Source organism: Temnothorax nylanderi, unplaced genomic scaffold (genome assembly GCF_030848795.1).
Source record: "Temnothorax nylanderi isolate EJ_2023f unplaced genomic scaffold, tnyl_v1.0 TNYL_tig0360_pilon, whole genome shotgun sequence".
Lineage (NCBI taxonomy): Eukaryota > Metazoa > Arthropoda > Insecta > Hymenoptera > Formicidae > Temnothorax > Temnothorax nylanderi.
In genome coordinates, this window is record NW_027249422.1 from 172,258 (window position 1) to 195,172 (window position 22,915).

The following is a 22,915-nucleotide window of genomic DNA, read 5'->3' on the forward strand; positions in this document are numbered from 1 at the left end:
TTAAATACGATTAAACGTACGACATTAACGGAGACTGTGATCGCTAATTAAACACGGCGCGACGTTAGGGCTATCGCACACAAAATTGCATAGGCATACGCATAGCATAAGACCGCTGGACCAATGAGCATCTTATGTAAATCAATATGGCGATAACTTTATGCTGGATGCTCATTGGTTTAGCGGTCTTATGCTAAGCTATGCGTTTTATGTACGATGGCCTTTACTCGATTTTGCTCAATTTCGGGTTCTTTATCCGTGTTCCGAAAACTTTATTCTGAAGCTGCGCGACACGACGCGAAACGAAATGCGAATCAAGTTGACGGTTGAGAAAAGCGAGATCATCCGAAAGAATGTAATCGAATGCGCGCGCGATATACCTCGGTATAAATTCCGCGAAGCACACGTATTAAGGCTGGTTCTACAATTAGTCGAATGTCGGAACGCAGCCGATGGTCCAATGAAAGAATTTCTTTTTCGAAAACGAATTTTCCTTATTGGACCATCGGCTACGTTCCGACGCGACATCCGACTCCGACATACGACTGATTGTAGACCGGCCATATAAATGAACATTCGATGTATCACAGTTTTTCGTAATCTGAACAATCGGACCTGGCGATTCGTATATTTAAGTATATTACTCCGCGATGTGATCCGCGAGCAACGACATCAGAACGGGCCGCACGCGCCGCGGTAACATGAGCAGTGGTGAGGGGGGGGGGGTAGGCCCGGTAGGCTGTTTACGCATACCGACCGCGCATCGTGTGTACTGTGTGCAGTCACCCTACCCCCACTCTATCCTCACTACTCATGTAAATACCGCGGCGCTCGTGGCCCGTTCTGACGTCGTTGCTCCCGCGCTCCCGCTCCCGTATCGCAACGCGGAGTAAGTAATACACGAATCGCCGACTCCGATTGTTTAGATTGCGAAAAACTGTGATACCTCGAATGTTCATTTAACACATGTGCCTTGGAATTTATACGGGTACCGAGGTATATCGCATTCGATCACATTCTTTCGAATGATCCGTCTCGCTTTTCTCAACCGTCAACTTGATTCGCGTCGTGTCGCACGACTCGCACCTCGCACCGTGCGAGTCGCGTGGCTTCAGAATAAAAGTTGTTTTCGGAACACGGATAAAGGAATCGAGCGGAATAAATTGAGTGACGCCGCGACGTGTTTAATTAGCGAGCACAGTCTCTTAACGTCGTACGTTTAACTTCGTATTTCATCGTTTTTGATATTTGGCGATCGTGGAGGATAGACACGAATGTGAGTGTTCGCATAAATCGATGACTTAATTGCAGTTAATCAAAATTGCCTAACAAGCGGCAAGTGTAGCGCTCTCGCGACGGTTGCTCCCGACGAGAGTGGCGAGTGAAGTTGGCCGCGCGATTTACGAAATTCTCTCCGCCATGTTAGAGTCTACCTGCGGGGCGCGGGAGCCGCGGGGCATCACGGGCCGACGGGCGTCAAGCGGATCGCATAGTTTCATTCGTAGCTTTCTCCGCCGTAATTCTTCCGTCGCCGTTTAACAAAGTACGCGCCGCGTCGCGAGATTAATACCAATAATACCGGGAGTGCCGTGCAAAGTGTCGAATGCGTCGCGCGATCATAATCGCGCCGATATCGTCGATTTTCGCGAGCGAACGTTGCCGCGTCGTGAGTGAGTGCGCCGACGGAGATGCGATACGAAGGAGGATCGAGGAGAGGAGGAGGAGGCCTAGGAGGCATCGGGCGAGAGCGGGGCAACCGTGAGGTGAGTAATCGTGATTTGGTTATTACTTTGCTGTCCTATCGGTCCTGTGGCGGATTCCGTCATTTTCTGAAGCGCGACTTGAGTCGCCCATTTATACGTGATACCCATATTGCTCGTTTGAGGTTTAACTCAGACGCAATTTCGCCGGAGATGCTGGAGTTCGATCTCCAGGATATGCGAAGAGAGACATTATTACGTCGCGAACGTTGCGTCTCCCTTTTATTCACACGGTCGTAATATTACTTGCATTTTTTGCGGATTAATTATGCGAACGATTAATGCGGAAATACGCAGCCGCGATTATTTCTTGCATTAACATTTTAAAATCAGATATCCTAGAATAATGTTTTAAAAATTTAACGGGCGCGATATAATCATTTACTTCAAGTATTGATTATTATCTCTTGGACACTGCTTTAATGTAAAAATATTTGTATGTTACAGATCGACGCAGAGTTGTTACAACTCCGCTGTTGCGCATCAGCCGGTGAGTTATTTTTTTATTTCATTATCGAGGCAATGGATTTCTAAAGTTATGTTACAAACGTAAATAAAATGTATCTATGAGAAATGAGATATTATGAAATAATCACAAACAGTCTTTTTCTAACAATTTATTAGACATTATATCATTACTATTGTTTAGATGCATACATGAATGTCACGTTCACCGATACGAGAGGATATAAAATAAAATATTTATTTTATTTTATTTACAATTTGCGACGTAAATCATTAGAAAAATTGTACTACAGTTTTACGTCAATAAAAACTCGCGGAACTCGACTTCGTTATGCTAGTGCTGAAAATAAATAATGTCTTTTGATCGTTTTTTCGTTGCTGCCATACATATAGTAACGCAATATTTTTCTTGAATACGTACATTTAATTAATGATCTTTTTTAATTTAATATCACGCCAAACTGAAATAAATAAAATATAGAATATCGGCTCTTAAAATATGTCTTTATTACCGAAAAAAATATATTTAACTGATAATTCGTGGGTACTTAAATGCCATGCATGTTATTAAAACGCATAGAGTGCTAGAAGTAATATATTATTAACCAAAAATAATTAGAAGTAAAATAAGAAAATAAAGTTATATCTACAGCAAGATGGTCTTAATTAAAATGGATAAGAACGTAAGTATAAAAATAAAATTAATATGTTTAATTTTGTAATAAATTCACTAATACGGCACGTAAGTGTAAAATGCATTGTAGAACTCCAAAAAATTTTATTATTTTAAGAAGTATCAACGTATAATATTTGATTTAGGAAATTTTTACAAGTTCCGTCAAACATTAAAAATCTTTAATTTTAGAAATTTAGTTTAAATAAAAATAAAAGTATCTTATTCACTTGGTTAATAATTATTATGTCTTCATTTTTGCGAGTCTTTTATAATAGTTTTTCAGCTAAGCCGAAAACTCAGTTTTTAATAAGCAATTAAAAATTTTAATTCCCTTGATCGTCATGTTATATTTCAGAGAGACATTTTATTAATGTTCGCATTTTTTTTAAGGAAGATTATAATTGCAGTAAATAGTAAAAATGCAGTTTAATGCAAACAAATAATTTTCTAGAGTTTTTATCTTTTTCTTATAAAACTTTTTATTAAGTGATTTTATAAGTTTCTTTCCACAAACGCTACATGTATGCGATTACGAAAGTAGAACATATTATTTCGTGATAAATGATGGAACTATATAACAGTTTTCTGGCAAAAGATATAAATTACACTGAGATTGCGTTTGACAGCAATATTTATATCTCATATTAGTCAAAGATATAATAGCTGCTTCACAGAGAAAAATAAAAAGAGATACTTATATATAATTTTACACATAATGGCTTTTGTTTTTAACAAATATTGATTTTTTAAAAATACTGCAATTCTAGTTTCTTTCATATTAAGTCTTTACTTTTATTCTCTATACTAGTCTATACTTATTGTTAGAAAAAAAATGTTTATATCATTTTAATATAATAAATTGTGTAATAAACGTATATAAAATTTAAACGTAAGACATACTTTGATGTGTCCCACTCGAAAGTGTATTCAAATCTATAGTCGCCGGTTATGTTGTGCCGCGGTAATTACGTCACGTTAATTTATACTGCTGGAAGCCCCGAATTATCAAAACGTCACTTACAATAATATAATAGTGTAAAATCTTTCTCTCTCTCTCTCTCTCTCTCTCTCTCTCTCTCTCTCTCGCATCCAGAAATAGCCCGCGCTTGACTTTCACGAAATGGCAATCCGCTTACATAGCTTAAATATGAAACATCACACTAGATTTCTTAGCTCTCGTTTCTGATAGCAGAACCTACTTTCACGGCGTCCCTTAGTATTTGACATTACGTAAAGAAGGATGGCAAGTATACGCATAAATTCTGCGATCCGGAACACTAAGCTGCATTTGTGATCACTCAAGGCAGCGGTGAAGTCTTGGCTCCGGTTCATAAGAAACTTTTCTCTGGAACGTTCTGATGTATATTTGCTAAGAAGAAAAGTTCTGAGTATTAAGAAGTTAGTATAAGACCAGGTAAATTACGAGTGTCTTTCCATTTTAAATTCTCTATCAAAGATATAAGATGTGAACATATTATAAATTGTTTGCCAATATTTGCCTGTAAAAATTTATTAAAATAAAGTCTCTTGATTTATGCTATCAGTAATTAAAACATGAGTTGCAGTTAATGCTTTGCAATAATTCGAAAAATAGATTTATAAAAATCAAACTCTTTATCAGAAAGGACAATTTTTTTATACATTTAAGTAATTAAATTTAGCATGAGGAATAAATAAATAAATAAATAAATAAATATATATATATATATATATATATATATATATATATGTACATATATATGTACATACACAGAGAGAGGGAGAGAGGGAGGGAGGGAAAGAGCCATAGATAAACTTTAATATTTGAGATGATGTGAGTAGTAAGCGCAAGAGAGCTTAGAGTCTCTAAAGATCTTAAAACAGCTTTAAATACTAAAGTCTCTTAGCAGTTACTTAGGTGCCGCTTGTTGGTAAGCGTAGTTCTGAGCATATCCGTAATTTATTAACACCATGTCGCACGACTAAGCGGAGCCGGTCAAACGGAATGGTCGGAGTATAGCCCGTTTCGAAGAAATGGTGATAGGGACAGGTGGAGAAGCAGTGCGAGAGAGTAACATAGGTTGACGAGTTACATCGTCTGCAATATTCGTCTTGTTGTGACAAGGCAGCAAATTGCTTTTGAGAGCGTTAAATTAATGCTCACGACATATATATCTTGCATATAGCCACGAATCTTCCGCCTAAGAAGACATCCTGTCCGGAGCATATATCGATCTTGAACACGTTTGAGAATACATTATTCGAGTGGATACAGTGCAAGTAAAATTAATCAAGCAATAATAGATAAAAATAATTTCTTTGTTATCTGCATCATGCACAGAAAAAAAAATGTTAAATCAAGATTTATATTCTTATATATAAGCAAGAATCTATAATCTTGAAATGAGATATAAATTGCATTAAACGAAAAAAACTTGTTTGAATGAAGGTATTTATATAGGTTAATCAAGAAAAAAAGTTGAAATAAAAAGTTGAAATTCTTATAAGAAAATTATAGATTCTTGCTTATATACAAGAATATAAGTCTTGATTTAACACTTCTTTTTTTCTGTGTATGCACAGTCGAAATATACACTACTTTATCGATTAATACACTTCTATTTAAAATGAGAATAATATTTCCATTTTATGTATTTAATGTCGTTTGAGCATTAGTCTTAAGACGAGAATATAATAATTTTATATTATAATATATGTATGTAATAGTTTTATATTATAGTATGTAATTTTTAATTAAGTTAGTGTGTGTTTTTATTTGAAAAAATAAAATAACTTAATTAGCATGCAATCTTCCAAATATTCCTGAATGCAAATATTTCAGATATTTCTTTTCTGATTTTTCTCATATTTTAGAACTTATTTAAAATGAATAAAATTTAAATCGCATAATTAATAAGAGGAATATGTATGAATATAAAAGTAAATATTAATCTCTTCTTTTATTATTTATATCACATAGGTAATGGAAATATTATTCCCATTTTAAATAAAAGTGTATTGATCGATAAAGTGTATATTTCGATTGTGCAGGGTACATGATGCAAATAACAAAGAAATTATTTTTATCTATTATTTCTTGGTTAATTTTACTTGTACTGTATCCACTCGAACAATGTATTCACGAACGTAGATAATAAAATAGATAAATTTTTCTTCTTTTACTACTTAAACTTCAAACTTAAAAAAGTTTGGTCAGTTAAAAAAATATACATACATAATACGTAATGTGTTTTACTAACTTTATCTACCTGAAATATCTCAGCTACTTCAAGTAATAAGAAGAATATTATGTACAAAAATTGTATAGTTTTGAGACATAATATGCTGGCATGATAGTTTCTTTTTCAGATAAAGGCATAGGAAAAATCTGATGGCTTATTTTTTAAAATGGAATAGCCAGTTTTTTATGATTAAATTCTATAATAGAAAGGCAAATTTTGAGAATAAAAGTATTAAGTACATTTATCCTAAAACTTACGGTTTCTGTACATATATTTAATGTATATTATATTGCATATTTATACACTCTGTAGTACACATATTCAAATATCGAATTAGTATATGGAAAATATGATTATTTTGCAAATAATTAATGAATCCCATCAGGGGAACAAGACAAAGTGCGATTAACCTATATTTCTTCACATTAATCTTTCAAGAACGCCACATTGAGCATCAAACATCCTACGCAACCACCCTCATCTGCCTTCGAAAGTTTCCCCGGTCTCGCGATAGAGATTTTCATAATGTAAAACATCTCCCTTGTATAACATCCCGTAGGAAACGAAGATTTATATTCCCCTTGGCTCGATAAAAGATGAACTATCCATCGGTTGTCGTCTTCGCAACGAACGTGGAGCAATATCTATCTAGCGCAATATTCACATATCGATATACTGAAGTGCCTTTATATTCGGGCACAAGTGAACGAATATACTCTATAATTTCAACGAAAACTGAGTGTCGTTGTTTCGAAAACGCTATATATAGTGGAGCGGATGAAGCAACGAACCATAAAAAGAGAATTCGTGTTAAAGTATTCAGAGATGGATCAATCTTTTTCAATATGCATGAACAAGCGAAATCGTATGATGTTAATACATCTTTGATATCCTCCTTTCCGACCGCGAGCCGGTAGTTTTTCTCTCCGCGATTAACTCAGACGACCGATATGAAGCTGATATCAGTATGTAAAGCGCGATGTTTCTGCGTGTAGTAAGATTTCCCGAGGGACTCGTGGTTCATCCACGCTAGGTGACTGTGTCTCCTCGTTCCGGAGAAACTTTATTTTTAAAGTGGCGTGCGAACTCTCGTCATGCATCCTTCTCTAACCACCGCAACCATTACATCACGCAGTTCACTTCCGTTAAACATTAAGGAAAATTGCATCTGTAATAAATTAAAAAGTTTCTAGGTGGAGATGAGTTGCTCAAATTTACGATCCTCACGGTTGCCTCATTAAACAAAATTTTTTACAATATAATTACAATATAATGTTCGCTAATTGATTTTATACGAGTATAATATTATTTCTCTCTAACAATAAGTCTAGTTTTGTAATTTGCGAAATATTCAAATATTGAAAAGTAACGAAACGCTTTTTTAATTTATAAGAGAGCAAAACTTAATTGTTCTAATTTTATATTTCTAAATTGCATTGTTGATACAACTAAAGATATGATATTGCACAAATTGAGAGAGGAAACTAAATATTTTTGCGCAAATCAATAATAGTTCTATTTTGGAAAATATATTCGAATTTTAATACAATAGATGGAATACAAATTGAGTGCGTAGTCGCATCGAAAATGAGTTGCATCTGAGAATGGTAATGAAACTTATGTTGAAAATTTTAGCTTGCATTTACATCTGTTGTTTAATTATAGACTTGCATAAAGTTCCTCGAATTCTATATTATCTGATTTAGATTTTTAACCTAAATTTTGGATCAAAATGTGGTCGCATTTAAATTCGAGCGATGTGGTGTGAATTGATTAAGTGAATTAAATCGATTAAACTGCTTTTATATCGAGATTTTAGGAAAATAAAAATTGCAACGGTTTTATAGTGTAAACATTAGTAACTTACATTACTAATAATTATTTTCTATTGGTTTTGAAATCATTATTAAATTTGTAATAATTCAAATTAACTAATCATTTAAAGACTTCACTTTCAATTATATTTCTTGATTCTATGTATATTTAAATTTAAAATAACTGTTCCAACGAAAACTGTGTTTTAAAGCCGACAAACAATCGGCGCGCAGTTTACTATGTTGGAAATATGTGTATTTGGAAATAATACACAGAAATATTGTCAGGCTACCAAGATCCAGCTCGGACCGTAATGGTATTTTCTTCTAAATTAATTTTATATCATGTCGGTCTCGTTTTCTCCTAATATTTAAAATTAAATATTAAGTTTAAATTTAAAATAACTTTTTTAAACGAAAGCATAACCGAACTTCAATTTATGCACAATGTTACCTCAAAGGGATATTAAAGTAATGGAATCAATTGTAACTGAAAAGCAAATGGCATTGATAACAGCTAAGGATTAAGGAATCGTTCCTTCCGATTTTTCAGCAAGTCTGAAAAATTCTTCTCATGAGATGCAGAAGCACTTAGCTCTAGATCGGCCACTTTTGCGGAGGCTCTTAAGCGGCATAGTATACGGAACACGTTTCACGATAACACGTTCTCGACGAACGAACATCGCGCGAATGCGGTATACACTAAAATCTCGCGCTATTGGGATTCAACGCGGCAGCGAGAGACGGCGACTGTAATCGAGTACGCGTTGAAGGGAATCTAGGACGACGACAGCGGCGACGGCGACGACGACGATGACGACGAAGACGATACGGAATATTCCTCTCGATTCTCGTGTTGCTCCGGCTGTCGCTTCGCTCGTATCTCGCGGACGATCGACTCTTGGTCGCGTCATTACTGCTTAATTTGAAACCACATGAAATTACTCGGATTATGATTGCAATCGAGCGACGTCGTCATCTTTAACGAGTCAGAACATTGGCGCGCGTAGTCCATACATATATCAGTATATCACTCAAACGCAACATCATGAATGCGAGGAAATGCAAAGAAATATACATCCATTGCAGTTTTTAAAATCTGCAGATCCTAAAAAACCCTGGAATTGAATCAACTGAATCTGGTTTAACTGCCTAGCTGGTTTAACTCTCTCACAATCAGTTTAAATATTTATATTAATAGTACTATTGACTTAACAGTATCATATTATTATAATTATAGTATTAATATTTAGTTATACTTATTAGTTATAGTTATAGTATTAGTATTTATACTTAGTTATTTATACTTGTTGAATAAAAAACTCTAGCAGTGTTTGAATGCATTGTTATTATCGATGCATCTGTTACTAATTTTACTGTCATTAGTTTTTTGCATTAGAAAACAATTAGCATTTTATTTACATATATTACCAATTCTATATTTATCACACTATTATACGTATTGTGCCGCAGGATTATGTATCTGTCGTAAAACTATCAAACTCGTATTTTAAATTTTTCAGATCTATGTTATATTTTATATACATATCAATACTTTGGTATCTCGTGTTGTTATATCCTCTACTTATAATGGTGCTACAAAGGAATTTATCTGAATATAGAATGCTTATCAAAATGCTAATATTTTTTCTCTCGTAATGTTGTGATGAAACTTTTTTCCTCGACAATAGCGGTATTCTCTGGTGCACGACGTGATTGCACACACACATCAACAAGGTCTCTTTACCTCTTTTAATTATATTTTAGTTACGTAGTTGAATCAATGTCTCTCAGTCTAAAATAAGTAAGAATTGATTTTGTACGTTTCTCTTTGGAATTTTTAATAACAATATACATAGATTTTTTTTTATATAATCGAGAATAAAACTGATAGAAGAATGTTGTTTCATTTAAATATCGTGGAATATTACATTTGCATGATTTTAACGCTTTACGAATGTCTATATCCTTTTTAAACTTTTTTAAACGTTTGCGTAATGTATATATATATATCTATATATATATAATCTGCAATTCAACAACTTTTATAAAGATGAATGATGTTTTCCAGTTAGTTAAAAGTGGCACTTTTATCTTTGTATTAATATCTTTTATGCTAACATATCAAATGTACGAAGGAAATACGTTTCATACACAGTTTGCGCGCGTCGATTCTCATAAATTTTACCGTTATACGTCTACACATTAAAGAAGCTCCGAGGAGATTAAAAGTCGCGCTCTAAACTATCTCTCCGTATAATAAATCCGATTTCTAATCGAGGACAGTTGGTCGGGAAAAACTTCTCTCTCCAAACGCTTTTCGCTGCCATATTTTCCACAGTTCGTAAAAAGGTGCAAGAATGAATTTCCTATCTTTCTCTGTCCTCTCTTCTTTTCTCTACTCTCCCTCAAATCCTGATCCTCCCCCCCCCCCCATGCGTTCATCTCTTTGCAGACCGACGAAACTAAATTACGTATTTTCGAGCGCGCCGCCACGCCGCGCCGTCGCTGTCGTCGCCCCTCTCGGAAACTTTTCCATTTTAAATAAGAATAAATTCAGATCCAGAGTTCTCAGCTTTTGCGAGAAAGGCTCGCAGCGCAGCGGAGGCAACAGGACACTCTCTGGCTACTTCTTTCTCGAGGAACGGAGTGAGATCGGCTTCCGCTTCGCGGCGTTACGTCGCGGAGCGAGTGAGCGAATCTCGCGCCGTCACCTGCATATGAATTTCACGGGGGCGCGGCTCAAAGTAGATTTTCCACTTACTGCTTCTCCGCGCCGTAGTTACACAAGCGTGCAATGGTAACTCCAAGGAAAAATGTCTCGTAGTGGTCTTTCGCGATTTTATTTCACCGCCAGTTTACCGCCACTTTTTCTCGCCACGCGCGCCGCGACATTTGCGTTGAGAGAAAACACGAATCGCGGTTATTGCACAATCTTGAGATCGTTTGACGCTTGAGAATTTGTGGTAATACGCAATATATAGTATGCGAGCGTAAATTACAACGGTAGATATTTGCAGAGGAATAAAAATATATTTCATGTAGAGAGAACGTACAGTTGAATTTGAAACTCGTGATTAAAGTGAAACTTAGAGTGCTCACAAAAATGAATTAGAGTTTTATTTTATCTTAAGTCGAAAAGTATTTTAATATATCAGAAATAAAAGAGCAAATTGGTGTTATCTATAGTATCAAACATATAATTCTGCTTAATTTAGAAATGTATGAATTTATCCACAACTGCAGTAAAATACATATTATAAAATAATACAATAATTTTAAAATAAAATACAAAACAGTTTCTCATAAAGGAACCTAGGTATAACGTTATGAGAGATGATTTGATGGTTGGTTTTCTGATAAAAGTTACTATTTTGCTGCTAAAACTTGGGAGCGTTCATATCGTGAGAACCGTGACTGGTTGCGTCTTCAATTCGACTTTACCTCAGACTTCGACGCGGTATCTTGGTTCCGCGCGAGATACATGAGATCACGAGTCTGCAAGAACAGCCTTATCTTTGAAGATTTGATTTCGAGATAAAGAAATGGCGCCGTGGATCTCCAGACTTCAAGAGCGTGGATCTCCCGCGGATCTTGAAAAGAAAAGCCACCCCCGTGATCCCTGCGGAAAACCGTCGCTCGAGTAAACTTTCTCCTCGTCTTTCTTTGCGTCTCGTCTGGCTTCCTTACGGAAGCGACGAATCTCGTGTCCGAGAAGGAAAAAGATGGTACACGCTTGCAGTTTTATGGTCGATGCGGCGCGTTTTTCTTGTCAGAAATGAGGTGAGTGTGACTCTTGATCGTTACGGATTGTCTGAGGTTTTTTTGGTCGCTGCAAGCAAGAGATACCTCTTTCTCTCGTTAGGACTTTGTTCGCGTGAAAAGGAACGAAATTCTGCGCTACTAACGGAGTATCGTTCGCATTCGTTGCAACGGACTCCGATCGATCGCCATAAAAAGGCTCGATCGGTGGACTCGCATTCATCTTTTTTTTCGGTGCCTACTCTTCTGCTGATCACGTAGCAATCGTATTCGTAGCAGAGGGAAGAAAATTGGAAAGCGATCGCCAACACCGATCGAATTTGTCTATATGTAACAGAGTAAAATAGAAAGAAGTAAAGCAGAAATTTATTGTGTTTTTAAAAATAATTTCTTAAAAGTAGATTGGACTTTAAAATATAGGAAATTTTATAAAAACATTACTATTTATTAACAGAAATATCTATTATATTGATAATGTGTCATCATAAAATGTAAATATTTAACGTAAGAAAATAAATTCCTAATATTTCTTATATGTGGATCAATATGTATTAATTAACTTATTATCTAAAGATTCTAAAGTAATAGTCTTCATCGAGTATTACAATTGATGTAACATTATTTCATAACTTAAGAAAAAAAGACAAAAGTTAAAAATATATTACATTAATTTATAAATTTCTTGCTTTAGTTTATTTAAAAAAAACTTCGACGGTTTTTTCCATTTAAAATACGTTAATAGTCGACGAAGGAGAAGCCAAGATACTATTTGCTTTAAGGCGCTCCCCTTTAACGTCCCTAACTTGTGGTATCGTACCCCAAATTCCACAGCACCTTTCCCCACTCTCTATAGCCTTTGGCATTCTTGTGCCATAGGGGCGCACCGCATGTTTTGCAGTCATGTCATTTAATTGAAACTAATAAAGTAAAATGATTCGATCAAGCGATAAACATCGATGATTGACAGATAGACGGATAACCGATCGCACACTAATAGATTTTGCGTGCTATTGCGTATAATCGACAGTGACACTGATTGATATCTGTGAATTGAGTTGTTTTTATTCCCCTTCAAGTTAAAATCAATTTTAAGAACATTGGATCGAAATGCTTAAATACAATAAAAAACAGTTCTTACTCATTGCTACAATCCGAAATTACTCATATATGTTATTAAATAAAAGAATTTTTTGATCACAATAAATTTTTTATTTTAATCAGAATGTAAAATATTAGGAATAGTTAAACAAAAATTAATTTAAATAGGAATAACGATATGTGCATTTTGCACCTATGTTTTGACTAAACAACCAATTAGCATAATTACGAGAAATTTATTAATAAATATTAAGAATCAAATTTCTTTTTATATAGAATAATGAAAAATCAAATCCAAAGTTTTGAATACAGTTCTGTTAACAATTTGAGACTAAAATAAGTACCATTAAGATAGGTGTTCATATATAAAAAGCTTTTTGCGACTTTGTTTTATAGCTCAGATCAATTAAAAATAGATTCCTGATTCATTTTTGGCAAGAAATGCCGTTAAAAATTATGGTTGAAAATTTTTAGATATTCTGAGTAAATTAGAACAAACGTGTAATATTTGACAAGATTTTTAAAATATATTATAATATTGCAAATATATTATAAAATAGATTCAAAAAATATTATGTAGAATATTTTAATAAAAAATGTCCGATTGCGTTTTAGTATACTTTTTAACGGATAATTTATGTATAATTCATATAAGTAATATATTATTACAGTTTGTATAATCTGTACAATATATTGACTGCTTGAAATCAACAGAGAAATTATGTCGTGCTCTCTAACATAATTTCTGACAAGGAGTACACTTACAGCGGCATCATAGAAGTTGTCGCATTCGGGAAAATATCTCTTAGCCAATACCGTCAACGTCGGAATGAAAATGCATTTTGTGGACGCAATTTATTTCGATTGTGGAGGGACTCCTTCGAAGCTGAAATATGAAAACTTCTGTCGCGTCGGAACTGCGGTACTCTCGAAAGAGAAGATTGCTCCACAGAGCGATCAAGATATAGTTTCGTAGCATTTAAAATTATGGCATTCCTCAAAAATAAAAGATTTAAATTCACGTGCTGGTTTTCTCGGAACATAGATATAAAATGTATTGTTGCTCCTCGAATTCTTTTTCATTTAGGTTCAATCAATTTAGATTTAAATTCCAAGTGAAATAAAAAGTTTATATTGATCAATTTTTATATATATAACAAAAACTAAAAAGATATCTTTGGATCACTACTTTTTTATTTAAGAAATAAAAATAAAAAATTTAATAAGGTAAAAAAAATTTTGGATAACATTACACGGTGTTCCCAAGCGGTCACCCATCCAAGTACTAACCGTGCTCAGCGTTGCTTGACTTCAGTGATCGGACGAGAACTGGTACTTTAAAACGCGATATGAATGTTACCCGGGAATTTGACTTATTCGGTAACGATTTAACCAGTTTTAATTCGGAAGTTTTCAACGTGATTGGCGATATGTTTAATTATCAACTTTTCTTAAACAAAAAGGAATTTTGAAACTTTCTGAAGAAGAGCCAGAGCTTTTTCAATTATATTGAAATTCTGAGAATAAAATGTTAACTGTATAGAGATCGTTTCGTTTTTAAATAGTTACAAATCTTAACAGCTTCATTGTTCATGGACTACAGCATTATAGTATAAAACCATCTAACTTTAAAATGTAAAGGGACAGAATGGGAGCAGATAAAAGGGAGATGGCAAGTCCGAAAGAACGATACCGCAAACGTGTCGCCCGATTTTTCAAAGTGCTCGCTGACTTTCTCAGTTTCCACAACGTGCGATGATAATCGCGGCGCTATCGCGGTGAATGAGAACTGACTGGACACATTGTCCCATGGCTGGAATGCGAATTATTGTGTGTGTAATATAGAACTAGCTTTCTTCTGGCGATGCACTCGGTGCGACGATATCAGAGCGCAAGTTCATCTGCGTTCCGCTTTCGCTCGGGAATTCCGGAAAATATCTTGCGCGCGATGCGACAGAGGCAGTCGTACGTGCGTTGCATACGAAAGAGCCACATTACGTACCGACATTACTGCTGGTCTTTCGAGAAACAGATTACGCAGGGGCGAACAGAACAATAGGAAGTGTATTCCGCGCTGTATATGAAGTACCGCTTCGCTACGCGTACATACCAGAAAATATACAGTTCCCGTGAGAAACGAAAAGCCACGTGGCTCACGCGTGGTGCTATTGCATTTCCTATCATTCGTGTTTGCATTTTCACACGATAAATTTCCGATATTGTCGGAGTAGAGCGCACAGGATGTTTCCGTTATCTGGACACAGCGGAATCCTTTGAAAACGTTCAAAAATCAAGAGAAAGCTAAAAGGGGCAACAAAGATATGAAGAAGTTTAGAATTGATATATGTAGAAGCGAATCACATTCGTGTAACAAAACTGTGTTAATGTAATAATTTTAGTAGACAGAGCTTTCTAGTTATTTTTTTTGTTAATCGCTGTTCATATAGTATATTACAATTATTCAACATGTAGCAATAAGAGAGTTGCTAGCGCGTTATTTACTTATATTAGAAAATTTATCAGGTGTACTATTTTGTGAGCGGTCTAGTAAAAATGTGTTTATAACATTCTTACTTTAAGGAAAAAAATAAAACAATTTATCATAGAATTTTAATTTATTATAAAAATGATAAAAAAGAATGCAAAAGTAATACGGAGCGTATCAATCAAGAAATTACATGGTAAATTGCTTCCGGTGATTTGCGGATTTTGATTAATGAAAAGATGGTAGCAGATAATTTATCTTGGCATATCTTTTCATACGAGGTATTATCACGTTAATGGCGAGTATTATAAGCGGGTAATTGCATAGTCCTCTAGTTAAATGACGTGTAATTTGAACGAAACACTTTAGTCATACGCAAGAGCGAAACTTGCGGAACTCACAACGAAATTACTTCCACGTTGAACGTCCGTTATCGAAATTTCATCGTCAGTTGAATATAAGAAGACAATAAAAAATGAAGTGAAGCGAAGAGCTTTTAAATTAACCAATCGCGCAATTTTATTTGCCGATAATTGCCTAGTGAATGGTGCAGGCGAGCGAAAGAAAGGTGCTTTTAAATTCTGCTAATTACCGAAGCCCGTTCTTCTCTCCATTCCGATGCGAAATAATATAGAGTAAAAAAAATCTGCGTCGCGAAATATTGAAACATGCAGTGAGCAGTAACGACACCTTTCTATACTCGCACGGTTGCCCCTAAATTCGATTAATATACTAACAGTCGTTAACTGTATGATCCTCCCGTATCTTTATTTCCCTATTAATTGCACGTGTTTTACTTGAAATTTAAGGATGTGCTTATTACTCACTATCTTGCACGTGTTAAATTGGTCATTGTCATTATTATATCGTATTTCTGCATTTATTTATCTTTTTTTTAAAATAATATTTAAATATAAAATTATTTTGTATATATTTAAAAAATATTTACGTTAATGTGATACAAGAGCGTATGAAAATTTGCCGAATATTCGATCTTATCGCGTATCATATTTGCAATTGTTCTTTAATTATGTTAATAATTAAATATTAACTATGATACGCTTTATCTCAATAAACTTTTCTTAAAATAATAATTTAATGAACAAATATTTTATCTATTAAGGGTTATCGTTTTCGAAAAATGTGGCCGAACGAATTAATTAAACAAAATGCTCATACGAATTTCGAGTATTCGCAAAAAATTCAAGGGATGCTTTCGACACGTTTCAATATAACTCGTTTTTAAATCGAGCCATCCATTCGTCGTTCCGCTCCCGCAGGGAAAATCCGGAGATCCAACACGATTTGATTGATTGCACTCGCATATCTATGGGAAACTCGCGGCGACACATACGATATGCAAATGTGACACGCGTGACACGTCGTGACGCATTACATAAAAATAGGTTAATCCATTACATATGCTGGCCGATGGACAGGAGCTAGCCTGACATTTTTTCCGGGGACGATAGCCCCTGTAACGGGCTATTTCCTCCATGAACGTTACGAGATTTTATGGGTTAACGAAAAACGAACGTGTACGGCACCCTAAATTCCTTCTAGGATGCTCCACGAGTCGCAGAGATGAGAACGCATGGATAAAATGGGGCTTTAGGGTGCGTGAGATATTCGCGTGAGAGTTGACGTGAAATGGAAAAGTATTTTCCGTGAGCTCTTATCTGTCAACTTGTCTTGCTCATTTAAATAATCCATCGTCTGATGATATTATTTTAGAAATAATGGATTGAAATTTGTTTCGAAAGTTATTATTAATAAATTTATATAAGTTAGACGTTAATATATTAATTATTAAGATGGAATTTACTGCAATGTAGTTATTAAATATTTTAATAAAATGTAATGCAAGTCAATTAATTATGAGCAAATAATCATGATATTAAATGTGTCTTCACAAATTATTTTATTATATCAAAAACATCAAGTGCTTTTTGGAAATAAATAACAAAAAAATAAATTGGTATAAGTAAAAGGCTACAGCAAGTAATTGATGATAGAAAAATATTAAAAAAAAGAAACAAGAATATGTTTGTGAAAATCTCTTTGAGAAAGAAAGTCTGCTTGTGATAAGAAAATATTTCTGTACTGAAAATAGTATATCGCCATCTACGACATAAAAAGAAGGAAAAACATAGCGAAGGAGGGTTCCCAGTCAATTTTTCCGCATCATATAACGATAACAGGTATTCTCGCTGCTATAACCGCCGCGACGAGAGAGAGACAGGAAACGAAGAGAATTTGTTGTTCTAACTTCGAACTCTCTCTGTGAAGACTAATTTTGATCGTGTATCAAACTTTGGCTCTTTCGTGCTTATCGAAATGAAATGCTGAATTTCGACCGTCCCTTTCAAGCCTGTCTTCACTTTTTGCTTCGAAATACCGTTTAAATCGCCCCGCAAATTGAGAGATATTTCCGCTACGGGGAAACTATGAATTTCTAACGAAGGGTCCGTTCTGACGGCAGATAATAGGATCTATGACGATATCTACGATGTCGATGGTACATTGATGACACGGCTGATTACTTCCATTTCTTGTTTGTGTTTGTTTCTTACAAAATAACTTAATTGCAATTTGTACGATTTGTAAATACGGCTTTTAGATATATGTCGGATAGTGCTGATATATTTAAAGAGAATTAAGATATACGAATGTTGTAAAAACAGAAAAAAATCAAATAAACGTAAATATCATGGAAGGCAGACACATTCTCGATTCAGATTGTATAATAAAAAGAACAATGTTCCAACGTTTAAATAAAATAATAGTTATCGTTATATCTACAATGGAATAAAATGGAGCTAATGAAAAAAGAGCGGTTTCTATCAAATCTATTGCATAAAAGTTGAAAGAATTATCGTCAGTTTACATTTACTCAAAACAGAGAACGAGATAAAAGATTAATGCGATAAAAGATTGATGCGTTAGCGGAACAAAGGCCAGTCGACAGCTTTTATTCTTTATTATTTAATTTGCGAAAACGCGTATCGAGAGACACGGCAATCGTCTGCCGAAAAGCGCAATCGTTATGACGCAATGATGACAAATCGTCGGACGCAAACGAACAATTAATTCCGCAAGTATAATAAATAAATGAATGAACGTACTCACAGTTCTGGATGCGCTGTCGCTACATTTACCTACTTCTGTCATTTTGGACGCTTTCCACATGGACACTCGCTCACTCATTCACGGCACGAAGACACGGTCACAATTGTATTACGCATTAGGCTTGTTGTTCCAACTGTCCCGAGTTCGGCTTTCTCGTTTCCTTTCAACTCTTCCGGCTAAAGAACGTAGTAGAACGAAGTTTAGAAAGCCCTATTCGCAAATTATTATGTAAACAGGCGTATGTTGCTGATCGTTACGTACCATTATGACGGCGTAAGTGGGTGTGAAAAGGTATATGAGAGACCCTCCTGCTTACGAACTTAAATGAGCTTATTACCGTACCCCAATTAACGCCACGCCACAATCACCCGTCGTTTCGTTCGGAGATTCGACGCGAACATATGCTGGTGATGCCGGTAGTCGATACGCGACGATAAATCAGTGTGGACCGGCTTGAACTAGCGACTCAGTCTACCTCGAATTATAGGCGTGAATTATAGACTTTCAGGGCAGGCACTATCTTGCTAGGTATGTACCTTTGATTCGCGTTTAAGTACCGTGATTGCAGATCGATTTTTCTGTTTCGGTGAATGTAATTAACGCGCCTTGTGAATGTAATTAATCGCCATTCAGTTAATATTTATACATGTGCTTCTTCGATAATCGCGATTTCCTTCAATACACTTATACTTGTTTCGATAAAAAGTCAAGTTTCAAAATTCTATGATATAAATTATAAGCAAAATAGGTATGTCACACATTCGGAAAACGAGCTAGAGTTATTCATGGCTTATTAATTTTGTTAATATTAGTAATATGCTGTAACGCTATCAAATTAATATTCACAAAGCTCGATGAATTATTTTTCGATAAATTATTTTTTGCATAAGAATAATGTAAAATAAAATGAATTAATAAAAAATAACATTTACGTTTTGTCAGATATTTTTAATCGTTTGTTCACTTTACGCGATGTGTTAAAATGCTGCTGCTTTTAAATATCTGAAATTAACATAGTATACGAAGCAAAACGTGGCGATTCGTTGTTACTCCAGTATATTACATTTATATTGTCGAAAAATCTAGTCCGTCATTTATAATCGCTACTATTCGCATACCTAACCATGGATAAAAAAGAAATTAGCGATTACCGAGCGAAATGAGATTAATTATCCGACCGGACGGGAGCGTGAGCGGCGTATCGCGCGTCACTCACCACCGTGAGAGATGCATCGCGTGCCTAATTGAGCATCGAGAACATCGTTCGAACGGCCGAGCGCGTTTGATGTATTAATCGCATTAAGACACGCGGCAGTGATCGGCCGTCGTTATTATGTTCGAGTTACGTTGAGCGCGGCAACGCGCAGCGGTCGCGATTTTATTACGATGCTCGCGCGTCACTGGCGCGTCACGTGACTCGACGGTTTTTCGTTTGACTCGCGCGGTATCACCGACGTCACCCCGGTCACCCCCGCGCCGCGTCACCACCGGCGCGGCGCGCCGGCTCCGCTGTGTGCCGCGCCGCGGTGCGGTTGTCCTTGTCGATCACTCGCGCCGCTCGGCGCTCACTCACGCCGCGCGCCGCGCGCTCTCGTTTCGCCGCAAGACGACGACACCGGGATCGCATCGCCATCGCGTTCATCCGCTCGACTTCTTCTTCTTCTTTAGCTTTTATTGGCATCAGGTGGTGTGTAGTGAACCGCTCAAACGACCATTTATCCGCGATCGAGACTCGCAGTCAGATATCCGTGAACGCTGCGTCGCGGGAGTGCCGAATCAAGCGACGCGCTTTCGTGGTTATTTCGCGGGTGCGATCTTGGCTACGGTCAACGTGACGCTACAAATGCTTCGAAGCATTCCTCTTCTCTTTTCTTTCAATGAAGAAAGAAGGAGAAGAAGAACGCTCCAAAGCATTTGTAGCGTCACGTTGACCGTAGGCCCTTGTGTTTCGCTAACCGGCGGCGTGCGCGTTGCTCCGGCACGAGTCGGCGCGGCGCCCTCATCGGCGCGCTAATTATCGGCTATCTCATCGTTTTCGCGTTGTATGCTCGCGACGGGAGCGTCGGAGTAAGATGTCAATTGGATGGCAATTAACGGTGTTAGTTCCGCGGCCGTCGGATCTCTCCGCCCTCACCGGCGATTCCCGCCGAGTTGCCGAGCTCGGTACGTGACGTCACCGCCGGCGCTTTGGCATGTAGTTGACGCGACGCGATTCGAATTTTTCATGCGCGCGGAAAACGTATCGAGCGCGCGCGTAACGAACATGGACGTTCGTCAAACGCCAGAGGCGAACAATCGTTGCGTTTCGTTTCGTTTCGCTTTGTTTGCGTTTTTCAAAATGAGTCGCGCGTACAGCGAATCTCGGCAGTGTCGCGTAAGTGATCAGTGATTAGCGCGAATGATTGTAAGCCGCGTTCTTTCTCCCGCTGATTCGTATTCGCGTATGTGCGTATGTGATCTCGAAACAATGGAACAATTGCGACAGCTGTGCATTGATTTGGTAAACATTTATATTTACTCGTATACCGTATTCTCCTCGCAACCATTTACTTATTCGTGACGATTTAGCGTCATCGCGTTATAGCGCTTTGACAAATATCAATATCATTAACTTTAAATGCTTGTATGAATATTATAGCGGCAAAATCTGATTTCAATAATTGAAAATCATTGTCGTTTTATTTGTTGAGACGCTGCAGAAGCTTATTTCGCGCTATCTTGGATAATTATATGAGTTTAAAAATTATTTTAATTTGCTTTCAGATTGACTCACGGCCTCATCTACCGCAGCCCCGTTCGACATCATTATGGTGAGTATATAATGAATTAGTGCGAAATTGTATAATTGAAACTAAAACACTGTAGTTTTTTTCGTTAAATTTCAATTAGTTCTTTTAAATTTTTAAAAAGACTTGGAGAAAATCTAAAGATTAATAGTATTAATATTGGTTCGGGATTAATATATACCTATATATTTAAGACGTAATATATAAAATATTTTTAAACTCTTTTGTGTCAATCCTGTTATTTATAAAATGTATCGTAACGACCATCTACTATAACATCATAATCGTTATAGAACCTAATTTTGTCATAGTGATTGTATGCATGCAGAAGCTCGAAATGCTGCATTGTTAACTGTTGCAAACTATCGCAATGAATTCCCTGTTTACTGAGATTTTTCCCTTTTTCCATGCTTTTTCTATTCCGGCTTTGTATGCATACGTGCAATTCGCTAACGATAGTTGATCCGCAACAATCATTCGGAAATACAAAAGGGTGCACCAACGGCAGGCATTTGTCTTTTTTTAATTTTGATATTCTATTGTCACAATATCGGTTTGTCTTGTCGATTATATTTTGCCGTGTTTGAATAGGATGTATGGGAGCTTTCGGAAAATAGGAAAATATAATAACTTAGAATTACATTTTATATTATTTTTTGAGCTTATATTAAAAGAAAATATCCGTTATATAAATCCATTATAAAGACATGTAGTATGTGAAAATGTATAAGAAAATACAAAAAGTACACATATAAAATGTAAATGTGCATAATAAAGATCTGAAAATAGAAAAATGTGTATTACGGAAATATGAGAGCGAGAAGAGCGAAAGAAAGAGGAAACAGATATACTGAATTAACATCATAAATGAAACTAAACAAAATCTAAAGTTAATTTACGGCATTTAATATAAAGATGTTATGTAAATTATTTTAAGATATACGGAAAAGTTAACAAACATTATCGCAAATGTTATTCGAATAAATGTTAAGTCGTTATCCGAAGATACTTTTTTACGGCCGGAGAACGACTAATTCTAGTTGTCGTCTTTGACATTTTAAAAATACAAATTCCATCTTTATTTTTTACGTAAATTATTATAATCTTTGAAGTTTTCGATTTTTAAAATAAATAATGTATATCTTTGTATTGTAAATAGTGATACCACACGTTGAAAATCTGGCATCTATTAAATTTTGTAGTCTACTGTTCCTGGCAAATTGGTATATTGATCAATAAATCAAAAATATATTTGCTGCTACTTTGCGATTCATTATGTTTTGCCGTACTGAACGGGTTTATTGTGAATAAATAAGAATTGTAGCTTAATGTTTTAATATGGAAAGACAAAATTTAATTTGAGCTTAATTTTAATTAAAATCTACATCCAACTCTCTCTCTCTGTCTCTCTTTCTCTCTGTCTCTGATATAGTACACGTTTCTCGCCATAGGTATCTTCCGCAAAAAGAAGTTCGTGGACATTCTGTATACATGGCACGCATGCATTTGTACAACGCTTGCCTCATCAGCCTGATTGGCTCGTTCCAGTACACGCAAAACGAATGTCGCACGTTTTGATCAGTCTATTGTCCACTGTGAAATCCGCAATGTCGATACCCGCCATTTTCGTGTACCCGACTTCCCTCACGCGCTGTATTTGCGTGTAAATCGCGATGGGTACATTATGCTTATGCATTTGCAGCTCTCTCTCTCTCTCTC

General features: G+C 35.8%; 1 long non-coding RNA gene and 1 other non-coding gene across 2 annotated transcripts in view; one reads left to right on the plus strand and one right to left on the minus strand.

Annotated features, from left to right (window-relative positions):
* LOC139781758 (uncharacterized) overlaps window positions 1-21,220 on the plus strand; it is a 63,369-nt gene extending 42,149 nt beyond the window's left edge. Inside the window, exons 2-3 of the long non-coding RNA XR_011720661.1 lie at window positions 2,208-2,250; window positions 21,174-21,220. This is a non-coding gene — a long non-coding RNA (uncharacterized lncRNA). The remainder of the gene's footprint in view (window positions 1-2,207; window positions 2,251-21,173) is intronic.
* LOC139781759 (5S ribosomal RNA) lies at window positions 14,038-14,157 on the minus strand. Its single transcript, XR_011720662.1, has one exon. It is a non-coding gene; the product is annotated as a 5S ribosomal RNA (ribosomal RNA).
* Window positions 21,221-22,915: the final 1,695 nt, after the last annotated feature.